This window comes from Pleurodeles waltl, chromosome 4_2 (genome assembly GCF_031143425.1).
Source record: "Pleurodeles waltl isolate 20211129_DDA chromosome 4_2, aPleWal1.hap1.20221129, whole genome shotgun sequence".
Classification (NCBI taxonomy): Eukaryota; Metazoa; Chordata; class Amphibia; order Caudata; family Salamandridae; genus Pleurodeles; species Pleurodeles waltl.
Window position 1 is genome coordinate 1045236344 of NC_090443.1, and position 12531 is coordinate 1045248874.

The following is a 12531-nucleotide window of genomic DNA, read 5'->3' on the forward strand; positions in this document are numbered from 1 at the left end:
TAAGTGGCCACTCTCTACTCACCTAGCAGAGGGACAGGCTGGTTACTGCACAGGGCTCCTACCTGGGGCGGGACAGAGGGTGCCCACTCCTCCCTTATTACCTGGGCTGAGGTAAGGAGCCACTCTCTACTCACCTAGCAGAGGGACAGGCTGGTTACTGCACAGGGCTCCTACCTGGGGCGGGACAGAGGGAGCCCACTCCTCCCTGATTACCTGGGCGGAGTTAAGGGGCCACTCTACTCACCTAGCAGAGGGACAGGCTGGTTACTGCATAGAACTCCTACCTGGGGCGGACAGAGGGAGCCCACTCCTCCCTGATTACCTGGGCTGAGGTAAGGGGCCACTCTACTCACCTAGCAGAGGGACAGGCTGGTTACTGCATAGAACTCCTACCTGGGGCGGGACAGAGGGAGCCCACTCCTCCCTGATTACCTGGGCGGAGGTAAGTGGCCACTCTCTACTCACCTAGCAGAGGGACAGGCTGGTTACTGCACAGGGCTCCTACCTGGGGCAGGACAGAGGGTGCCCACTCCTCCCTTATTACCTGGGCTGAGGTAAGGAGCCACTCTCTACTCACCTAGCAGAGGGACAGGCTGGTTACTGCACAGGGCTCCTACCTGGGGCGGGACAGAGGGAGCCCACTCCTCCCTGATTACCTGGGCGGAGGTAAGGGGCCACTCTCTACTCACCTAGCAGAGGGACAGGCTGGTTACTGCACAGGGCTCCTACCTGGGGCGGGACAGAGGGTGCCCACTCCTCCCTGATTACCTGGGCTGAGGTAAGGGGCCACTCTCTACTCACCTAGCAGAGGGACAGGCTGGTTTCTGCACAGGGCTCCTACCTGGGGCGGGACAGAGGGAGGCCACTCCTCCCTGATTACCTGGGCTGAGGTAAGGAGCCACTCTCTACTCACCTGGGCATTGGGGCAGGCAGGTTTCTGTACAGGGCTCCTACCTGGCGTGGGACAGAGCCCCTACCCCTGCTTACCTGTGCAGAGGTAAGGGGTACCCCCTGCTCACCTGCTCTGAGGCGGGGGTGGGGGGTGCTATGCTCACTGGGCGGGACCATAAGTAGTTCATTTGGCGCAGGTTTCTGCACACCTGAGAGGGTGAGAGAGGTGATCCTCCCTGCTTACCTGGGCAGAGAGAGGCTCCTTTCTTATTATGTGAGCCAGTGCAGAGAGAGGCCCCCTGCTTACCGGAACCAGTGCAGAGAGAGGCCCCCTGCTTACCGGAACCAGTGCAGAGGAAGGCTCTCCCCGGAGTACCTAAGACAGAGATGAGATAGTCTTGAACCTAGCTAGAGGGAGGGCTCCCCTGCTTACCTCATCCAGGGCAGAGAGGCTCCCTCCCTGCTTACCTCATCCAGGGCAGAGAGGCTCCCTCCCTGCTTACCTCATCCAGGGCAGAGAGGCTCCCTCCCTGCTTACCTCATCCAGTGCAGAGAGGCTCCCTCCCTGCTTACCTGAGCCAGTGCAGAGAGACACCCCCCTGCTTACCTGAGCCAGGGCAGAGAGGCTCCCTCCCTGCTTACCTCATCCAGTGCAGAGAGGCTCCCTCCCTGCTTGCCTGAGCCAGTGCAGAGAGACACCCCCCTGCTTACCTGAGCCAGGGCAGAGAGGCTCCCTCCCTGCTTACCTGAGCCAGTGCAGAGAGGCTCCCTCCCTGCTTACCTGAGCCAGTGCAGAGAGAGACCCCCCCTGCTTACCTGAGCCAGGGCAGAGAGGCTCCCTCCCTGCTTACCTCATCCAGTGCAGAGAGAGACCCCCCTGCTTACCTGAGCCAGGGCAGAGAGGCTCCCTCCCTGCTTACCTGAGCCAGGGCACAGAGGCTCCCTCCCTGCTTACCTGAGCCAGGGCAGAGAGGCTCCCCCCCTGCTTACCTGAGCCAGGGCAGAGAGGCTCCCCCCCTGCTTACCTGAGCCAGGGCAGAGAGGCTCCCCCCCTGCTTACCTGAGCCAGGGCAGAGAGGCTCCCTCCCTGCTTACCTCATCCAGGGCAGAGAGGCTCCCTCCCTGCTTACCTCATCCAGGGCAGAGAGGCTCCCTCCCTGCTTACCTCATCCAGTGCAGAGAGGCTCCCTCCCTGCTTACCTGAGCCAGTGCAGAGAGACACCCCCCTGCTTACCTGAGCCAGGGCAGAGAGGCTCCCTCCCTGCTTACCTCATCCAGTGCAGAGAGGCTCCCTCCCTGCTTGCCTGAGCCAGTGCAGAGAGACACCCCCCTGCTTACCTGAGCCAGGGCAGAGAGGCTCCCTCCCTGCTTACCTGAGCCAGGGCAGAGAGGCTCCCTCCCTGCTTACCTGAGCCAGTGCAGAGAGGCTCCCTCCCTGCTTACCTGAGCCAGTGCAGAGAGAGACCCCCCCTGCTTACCTGAGCCAGTGCAGAGAGAGACCCCCTCCCTGCTTACCTCATCCAGTGCAGAGAGAGACCCCCCTGCTTACCTCATCCAGTGCAGAGAGAGACCCCCCTGCTTACCTGAGCCAGGGCAGAGAGGCTCCCTCCCTGCTTACCTGAGCCAGGGCAGAGAGGCTCCCTCCCTGCTTACCTGAGCCAGGGCAGACAGGCTCCCCCCCTGCTTACCTGAGCCAGGGCAGACAGGCTCCCCCCCTGCTTACCTGAGCCAGGGCAGAGAGGCTCCCCCCCTGCTTACCTGAGCCAGGGCAGAGAGGCTCCCCCCCTGCTTACCTGAGCCAGGGCAGAGAGGCTCCCCCCCTGCTTACCTGAGCCAGGGCAGAGAGGCTCCCTCCCTGCTTACCTCATCCAGTGCAGAGAGAGACCCCCCTGCTTACCTGAGCCAGTGCAGACGGAGGCTCCCCACCGGCTTATCTGAGCGAGCGCAGAGATGCTCCCCTTGCATACCTGAGCACAAACACAGGGAAGCTCTCCCCTGTTTACCTGAGCCAGTGCACAGAAAGGCTCCCCCTGATGGAGGATGTCTCTCTATATAGTGTGCAAAAATGATGTGCACTGTGCAGAGAGTCCGGGCAACCACACCTTGGTGTCCAGAGGCAAAAATAGACCACCTAATGCTCCATTTTTGTGGTATCTTGGTCGAGCAGTTAGGATGATCCAGGAGATGTGCTAAACAGTAGTTGTAATCACAGTATCAATAAACGTGGACACACAGTGAGAAGAATAACTTGAGACCAGTTAACAAAAATACTTCAGATTTTTAAAAACATTCTTAAGATCAAGATCATCAAAATCAGGTAACTACTTTTTAAGTTATGATTTTTCAAAGTTTAGAAAATGTTCTGTTTCTGTGCGTAATTACGCACCATAGAAATCAATGGGAGAAAACTTTAAAATTGCATATACAATCAGGCAGTGCGCTCACAAGTACCACTTTTTGTTTCCAGGTCGAGGTCATCAGGATGTCCTATGGGCCGGCCGGAGAAGTTCGGGTGGCTCCTGGTTCCAACCAGAGCAGCAGCTGAAGGTCTTGGAGCTGGTGCACCACAGTAATGGGACCACTTGGAAGTGGACTGCACAGGGTGGCTTAGAGGTAGGTCTGGTGGGTCCTCATGGAGGGTGGAGGTTGCAACGGGTTAGGGACCCCTAGAGCATAGCTCGTTCTCCGATATAGGGGCCAAGGAGGCCGGGTGCAGAGCAGATAGGTCAGCCAAGGTTTGTGCATTGGGGAGCCTCTTGAGCCAGGTGCAGGTCACTTGGACGGTGGTTTGCAGGTCAGCAGGGCTACTCTGAGGCGTGGTTCTCAGGTGTCCTGGAGTCCCTCAACTGGTGGTTGCTCCTCGTTCTTGAGGAGTACGGAGTGGACTTTTCCTCTGGGTGTCCGATGTTGGGGGGTGGGGGTCCAGTACCCTTGGCTATTGCACGGTTCAGCCACTGGAGGTCACAGTGCCACCTAACTAGGTTCACTTACAGGGTTTGTCCTCTAGGTCTGTCGGGTGAAATTTTGCCCACCTGCTATGTCCGGTTCGTTGGTCAGTGAACTGGACGTTACTGGGTCTTGCCTGCTTGGTGCAGGGAGTGCTGCCTTCACTCTGGATGGAGGTCCTTGGCAATTTTTGGAAGGGTGGAGATCCTCTGGAGTTTCATAGAGTCTATCAGATGCCCTGTCGACCCCCTCCCTCAATGGTGACTGTCGAGCGCTGTGTGCAGCAGGCAGGTTTTGGCGCCTTTTTCTTTGTGCAGCAGATCTTCTGTTCTTGAGCCTTGGGTCCCCTTTGTCGCTGGCCTTCTTGTGTCTGTTGAATCTGATCTGCAGGTATAGGGATGCCCACTAAATATTGCATATGGTGGGTGTTTAGGGGAGTACCTGGTAGTTGCCAATGGGTCACTTACCTTAGGGTGGCTACGCCTACTATCTGACCACTTCCTGTGAGAAGGGGTTACATCCCTAACCCTGATAGGCTATTTCCCCGCCATCCAATATGGAGGAAAATGAAATAGAGTTGTCACCTCGTCTGCTACACCTGAGGGGTGGTGCAGGCTGAGGGTTGCCACTCCTCCTAGGCTTGGTGCATTTTTCTGCAGTTTTCCCCACCAAAAGTGGGTTTTGAAATGGAGGTGGCCATCTGCTGCTAGCAGCAGGGCTGGGGCCCCTTGAATCCCGCTGGCTGGGCAATGCACATTCCTGAGGGAGGAGGTGTAGCACATTTGCCCAGGAAGGGCTTTGCTTTCTGGTCCCATAGAGCAGAGGCTCTCTCAGGGATCAATACTCCGGTCTGGTGGTGGCAGGCTGGCTTGAACTAGCCAGTAACCGTGCCAGGGTGGTGCAGGTTTTGCAGAGGCACCTCTAAGGTGGCCCCTGGGTACGTTTTATAATAAATCCAACACTGGTACCAGTGAGGAGTTATCACTCTGACTTGTTTGATACCAAACAACCCAGGGTTCAAAGTAGCCATCATGTAGCTGGGAAACTCGTAATGACCAGTGCCCAGCACATGCACCTGCTATGGCTCCCCTGCACGCTTACTATGCCTTAAGGTTTTATAAAGACACAGTAGGAGCATATTTGCTCATGCAACTATATGCCCTCACATGCACTGTAGTGCACCCTGCCTTAGGGCTGTACGGCCTGCCAGAGGGGTCACTTAATTATAATGCATCCAGTGTTAGTGGACAGGGCACTCTTGGTGAGTGCCATATCAAGTTTGCAACTTTTAAACACACCTTGTCATGCTCTTGCTATGTCAGTCTGCATGAGGCTGGTGTGGGACCTCTCACAGTGGCACAATTGGTGTTGCAGCTCTGGGGGGCCCTCTTCAGCACCTATGCCCTGGGTACAAGGGGTACCATTTGCTAGGGACTTACAGAGGTGACTGAAGTGCCAATACATAGTACAGTCTTTGGGAAAGTGATCTGACCCTGGGAATCTGTTTAGCAGATACAATTTTGAATCCACATCATTTCCCAGGCAAAACATGGGGGGCTAACCATGCAAAAAGAGACCTCTCTCACACTACTCCCCTCCAAATGAAAGAGGATGAAACTAACCTTTCCATGGGGAGCTTTCATCCTCTAAGTGGAGGAACCTAGAAAGACCATCTGCATTGGCATGGGCAGTCCCAGGTCTGTGTTAATTTTTGAAATCCATTCACTAGAGAGATATGGACCACCTAAGCAGTTTGGGGTTTTCACCTATGATCTGTTTGAACTATGAAGTAAGAACCAAACCAGTATGGCCTCAGCTTCTTCAATGCCCAGACCACAGCAAAGGCTTCCATCTTTATGGCACTTCTTTTTTTGTTCCCTAGGGGGTAGTCCTTTGCTTATAAAAAACAAAAGGCTAGTCATGTTCCTCATCATTGGTCTGGGCTAGGACTGCTCCTATCCCAAGTTCTCAGGTGCCTGGACAATAAATACCCTGGACAATCTGGAGCTTTCAGGACTGGGGCAGAGATCCTTCACAGTGTCAAAGACCTTTTGACAACTCACTGTCCAATTGATCTTTTTGGGCATTTTCTTGGAGGTATGTTCTGTGAAGGGAGCCACCATGGTGCCATAACCCTTCACAAACCTCCTGTAGTATCCAATCGAGTCAAGGAATGCCTTGACTTGAGTCTGGGAAGTTGGAGCCCCCAAGCAAGAATTGTCTGAATCCTGGACTCCAGGGTTTGAACTTGGCCTCCTCCTACCAGGTGGCCCAAGTATACAACCTTTCCCTGCTGTATCTTGCACTTACTGGCCTTGATAGTGAGGCCTGTCTTTTGTAGAGTCTCAATGACCTTTCCAAGTTGGATCAGGTGATCCTGCCAGGTGGTGCTGTAGACAGCAATATCATTCAGATGAGCTGCACTATAGGATTATAACCCAGCCAGGACTTGGTTCACCAACCTCTAGAAGGTGGCAGGGGCATTCTTCAGTCCAAAGGACATAACAGTGAACTTATAATGCCCACTTGGAGTGGAAGTTGATGATCTCTCTTTTTCTTCTGGTGTCAGGCAAATCTGCCAGCATCTAGAGGTAAGAACAAAGTTATTCAGATATCTGACTTCCCCTAATCTGTCTATAAACTCATCAGCTCTTGGGATTGGGTGTGCATCTGTATTTGAGACTGAGTTGAGGCCCCTGTAGTCCACATAAAGCCTCATTTCCTTTTTCTTTTCCTTAGAGTGAGGTTTGGGGACTAAAGGTACTGGGCTAGCCCAGGGGATCTCAGAGGGTTCAATGTCACCCAAATCCAACATCTTTTTTTTTTTTACCTATGCTTGGATGCTCTCTCTGACATGGTCTGACTGCTTATAGGGTTTGTTTTTGACAGACAAGCTGTCAGGGTCAGATAAAATAGGCCAGCATACTGGTTGAGGTCTTGCCTGCAATCAGACTGCTGTTGGTCTGTGAGGGTGTCTGACAAGACCACTTATCCACAGAACCATTTTGGGAATTTCTGGTGGGATCAGGGAGAGGTTCCCTCTCTTCTTCCTGTCCCTACATCTATAACCATGAGCATGGTCACATCCGCTGTGTCAAAGTCAGACTTGAAGCGGGTGACATGAATTATCCTTTTGGGATTTTTGCAACTGCCAAGGTCTACTAAATAGGTGGCCTCCCCTTCCTTTCAAGTATGGGACAGGGCCCAGACCCCTTATACTAGAGAGCCCTAGGAGCCACAGGCTCCAAAACCCAACCTTTCTGCCCTGGTTGATATTCCACCATAGCAGCTTTCTGGTCATACCAATGCTTTTGAAGATGCTGGCTGGCCTGAAGGTTTTTACTGGTTTTTCCCATGTACTAAGCCACCCAGGTACGTAGGACAAGCACATATTCCACTCTGACCTGTTTAGGCTCTTTGAGAGGCCTCTCCTACACTTCCCTCACAAGACTTAGTGGTCCCCTGACAGGATGCCCAAACAAAAGTTCAAAGGTGAAAACCCTACTCCCTTTTGTGGCACTTCCCTGTAGGTCAAAAAGCAGACATGAAAGTAAGATATCCCACCTCCTTCTGAGTTTTTCAGGGATTCCTCCAATCATGCCTTTCAATGTCTGGTTACATCTTTCAACCAGTTCATTGGTTTGTGGCTGGTATGGGGTAGTGAACTTATACGTCACACCACATTCCTGCCACATGTGTTTTAAGTATGCAGATATGAAGTTGGAACCCCTGTCTGATACCACCTCTTTAGGAAAGCCCACTCTAGTGAAAATACATAGGAGGGCCTTGACCACTGCAGGGGCAGTGATGGTCCTAAGAGGGATAGCTTCAGGCTATTTGGTGGCATGATCCACTACCACTAGGATATATCTGTTTCCTGAGCTTGGTCGAGGGGTCCAACAATGTCCGCCCTACCAAGGCAGTGGGGGTAAAGGGGTGTTTAAATGGCCTCCTGCCTTGCCACTAGCCTGACAGGTGACACAGGTCTGGCAGAAGTTTTTCACTTTTTGGGACATCCCAGGCCAGTAAAAGTGATTCACTAACCTGGTCCAGGTTTTGTTTTGGCCCAGATACCCAGTTACAGGAATGTCATGGGCTAGAGAGAGAAGGAACTCTCTGTATTGCTGGGGCACTACCATCCTCTTAGTTGCACCAGGCTTGAGGTATCTGGCCTCAGTAAACAGGAGTCTACCCTCCCAATAAACCCTCTGAATACCACCGACACTACCCTTTTCCTCCTGTGCAGCTTGCTGCCTCAGGCCTTCAAGAGTGGGACAGGTTCTCTCTCACTGGCACAGATCCTCCCTGGATGCCCCCCCAGTCCTAAGAGCTCTAGGTGATAAGGCCCATGATCTGCAGGCTCACTTCCCTCTGAGAATAAAAAGTCCTCCTCTTGAGAAGAGGGGTTCTGACCTGTGATCTGTTCAGAAGCTGGTCCTGAGTCTTCTTGCCTTTTGTCTTGGAGGGTTGGTCCACTGTTTCAGGATCCAGCTCATCTTTATCTCGCTGAAGTTTGCCCTGCGCTCTTGTCTTGACATAACCCCATTCTGGGAGCCCAAATATTGCTGCATGAGTCCTCAGTTCCACTGTAGCCGAGGGAGATTGCTACACATTATTTCCCAGCAGACAGTCTACAGGGCTGAATGAGGACACAGCCACTTCTTTCCGTCCAACTACCTCCCCTCCCCCCCCCAGTCAAAAGATACCATACCCATCAGGTGGATCTTTGTGACATTGTCAGCATTGGTGACAGGAAATGTTTTCCCTACCAGGTACTGATCTGAGTCCATCAAGTGCTGGGCAACCATAGTGACACTAGCCCCTGTGTCCCTCAAGGTGTCTACCTTAATCCCCTTAATCAATGGCTGCTGCCTGTATTTTTGCATGTTAGTGGGCCAGGCAGCACAAGATAGATCAAAACAAACAACCCAGGGTTCAGAGTAGCCATCATGTAGCTGGGGAACTCGTAATGACCAGTGTCCAGCACATGTACTCGCTATGGCTCCACTGTACACTTACTATGCCTTTAGACGTGAAAGAGTGATGCACGTTTCTAACGAGGACTGAGGTGAGGTATTCAAGGCTGCAATTCAAAGCCATTAGTCATTTCTCATCCTATTAAGACTCAAACATAATATTTTGTCACGATTGTCATGTCTTTTCTCTTCTAGGTATTCCTATTTTAGATGGCATGTATTAATCATTTGCATGTGACTATGAATGTTGATATATAAAATGCACAGTATTCTTCTTGGCAAAATATTAAGCAAGCCTGCTTAAATATTCACAGTATTTATTCTAAGTTGACTGTTTTGCTCTAAATACTTATTAGGTTGTAAACAAGGTTTCAGGGAAAGGCTGATAACCATGTTTCTCTTTTATTATTAGAAGAACAGTCTCACAGATTGAAAATGGGCACCAGACCTTTTTCTGCTAATTGTTATTCCTGAAAGATTAAACAACAACTAAATACTGTTATATAAGCTTAGCAGAGAGAGTGAGGGTGTGACAGGGCCTTATGAGGGGTTCAGCTTACTAATGGTTATATGGGAGTCAGTACATGATAGAACCAGACTGTTGCCCACATATTTTCCTCTTTTATTTTTTTCATAACAAAAGTATTAGGTAGCAGGGGTGTTGCTCCACACACAAAGGTTTGATTATACTTTCTTTATTCTTTTCCTTTAGGTTCCTGGATCACCTGGACCACCTCCTGGAACATGAACATGGCGGGAGCCTCGCCGTGTCAGTGGCCTCCTGGCACTGCACTCGCACCGTCTTCTATTCTTCCGTCCTCATCTTCTCTCAGTGGTCCCTCTCAGCTTGATCTCTTCCTCTGTGTCTCCTTCACGTGCCTCCAGGACCTGCTCACTCCTCCTATGCGCAATTGTGACAAGGTTTGAGGGTGTGCCCTGGGAGCCAACTGGAGCACCAGTCAACTGATCAACTGATCAACCGTGCCTCTGGGCACCCACCGATCCATTTCTTCTGCTGTGTCATACTCACTTCCTGGTTTCTCTGTGGCTGCTCCACTACAGAGGGGTAGAAGGACTTCCGGCAGCCGACAGAGAAGAGACAGGCTATGTAAAATCCTATCACCGACTCTTGCTGAAAGGCAAAGGGAGGCACTCATCCTTCTCTTGCTGAGTTTATGAGCCCTGCTGCGAGCACGAGGACAGCAGACCATGCTACTATGTTCATCATAAAGCCTTATTGTTCAAACAGGTAAGCGGTGTGAACCATCTAGAACTCAAACCAGGTTTTGATTTTGGTGCTAAGATTAACTTAGTAAGAAAATGGGGATAGGATTGTTATAAAATATATTGGCATTATAATAGAGTATTTTCTGCTGTTCACACTTTTAGTAAATGTTGCAGTTATCATTCTATTTGTCTTTATTGAAGTTACGATTCATATTGTGTGTAGTGGGATGGAATTTTTGATTTAAAAAAATGAAATACATTAATTGTTTCCTAGTGTTTTTTCTTAATGAAGGGGGTTTGGGTTCACCTAACTATCCCTCTAATTTCTCATAGGATTGATCTTTACTTTAAACATGAATCACTCAAATATTGCTCAGTGGTTTCAGTCCAACTGTTTTTTTTTTTTTTTTTTTTTTGTCTCAGGTTGCCATGTTGAATAAGTTCTTGGTGTCAGGGATCTAGAAACCCAATTCTGGACTGCATACTACAGGATGATCTAGAAAACATATCAATTCAAGACATAACATTTACTTTACAGGTTGGAAGAACTGGCCTTTTTTAAATCAAGCAATTGTATTTCTTGTTTTAAAATTTCATTTTGACTCATGCATATGGTCAGCTCCTCAATACATGGAAAATATGCATGTGATTTATATTGGCATAATAACTTTAATGTCCTTTTCACATTTCCACTTCGGATACTATCTAGTTTTTTTATAGTGTTCAAACAGTCAGGAGGCAACTTCAGGGCACCAATAAAAAGAAAATATGACCATAAACATCTTAGATCCCTGTATATGGTCAATATATGAAAATATGCAGTTTACATCAGGATTTGTGCTACACAAAATGAACATAAATAGGTTGGATATGTATTATTCTTGACTTACGGTGAGTTCTTTCATTTTAGGGTGTATTGCGTGGGCCCAAGGAGCATGCTGGTCATCGCACTTCTCCATGGAACAGCTCATAGGACCTTGACTTCATTAATAATTTGGTGAGCCTGGCTCCTGTGGGCATCACATTCTCTTCTGCCCTCATCTGGTTGAGGGGGGGGGGCAGGATTCTATGCACCTGGGAGGGTCACAGAGGTGCTCCCCATGGTTACTTGGCCAGGGTGGAGAGAGACTCCATCTTGCTTACCGGGCTGACAAAGGCTCCTCCCTGAGCCAAGGCAGAGGGAGGCTCTCTGCTTAAAGGATGGGGTGCAGGAACTCCTCTCTACTCAGCTGTGCAGGGCCAGAGACAGGCTTCTGCTGCTCACCTGGGCAAGAAGAGAATAGAGTCCTTCCTTGCCTGTGAGGGTCAGGGATTGGCTCCAGCAGATGGAGGCTCCTGCTGTCACCTGGACAGTAGAAAGATCCCTACGCATTGAGTAGAGGAAATAAGCCTCCTCTCTGCTGACCTGGTCAGAGGTAAAAGAAGGGTCCTGTTGCCCACCTGGGCTGAGGCAGAAATGGGAAATGGGTATTCTCTCTTACCAGTCCATCTAAATGGAGGTAGAGCTGGCTGGCTCATGCTGCTCACCTAGGCAGAGAGAGGCTTCCTGTCCATAAACAAGGAGGTAGAGCTGGCTGGCACCTGCTATTCACCTAGCCAGAGAGCCGCTTCTGGTCCTGCTGGCACACACTCTGCAAACTTTGGAAAATCCTCAGATGGATCCCAGCAGATTGCTGCGGGACAGTCACCCACACCTTAGTCACAGGCAAGCTCGACTACGGCAACACCCTTTACACCGGCATCTCAACTAGAAACATAAAAAAAATGACAACTTATCCAGAACGCCGCCGGCAAACTCATCCTGGACCTCCCATGCCAAGAATATATCTCCCAACACCTGAGGACCCTCCACTGGCTCCCGGTGGAGAAACAAATCCCCTTCAAGCTACTCACCCACACGTACAAGGCCATACAGAACACAGGACCAGCCTACCTCAACCACCGCGTCTCCTCCACATCCCGCCCGATCCCTCCGCTCTGCCTGGCTGGCCTCCACCAACATCCCTCACATTCGTAAAACCACAACCGGAGGACGATCCTTCACCTACATCGCAAATAAGAGCTGGAACAACCTCCCCCTGCACCTCAGACAAAGCCCATCACTCACCATCTTCAGGAAGAACCTCAAAATGTGGCTCTGTGGATGAGGCCCCCTCCCCTTCACCCCACACCTCCAGCACATTGAGACCCTCACGGGTGAGTAGTCGCCCTTTACAAAAACTGATTGATTGATTGATTGACCTGCCCATAAACATGGAGTTATAGTTGGCTGGCTCCCGCTGCTCACCGAGGCAAAGAGAGGCTTCCTGTCCCACCCGTCCATAAACAGAGAGGTAGAGCTCTTGTTTCTCATCTAGGCAGGGATACAGGGAGGCTCTTGTTTCTCATCTGGGCAGGGATAGAGTGAGGCTCTTGTTTCTCATCTGGGCAGGGATAGAGGGAGGCTCCTGTTTCTCATCTAGGCAGGGATAGAGGGAGGCTCTTGTTTCTC

The 12531-nt window shown here is 50.9% G+C and overlaps 1 long non-coding RNA gene across 1 annotated transcript; it reads left to right on the forward strand.

Annotated features, from left to right (window-relative positions):
- Positions 1-3144: 3144 nt before the first annotated feature.
- On the forward strand, positions 3145-10852 carry LOC138294259 (uncharacterized). The gene is made up of 3 exons (XR_011203306.1): positions 3145-3504; positions 9526-10062; positions 10464-10852. It is a non-coding gene; the product is annotated as an uncharacterized lncRNA (long non-coding RNA).
- Positions 10853-12531: the final 1679 nt, after the last annotated feature.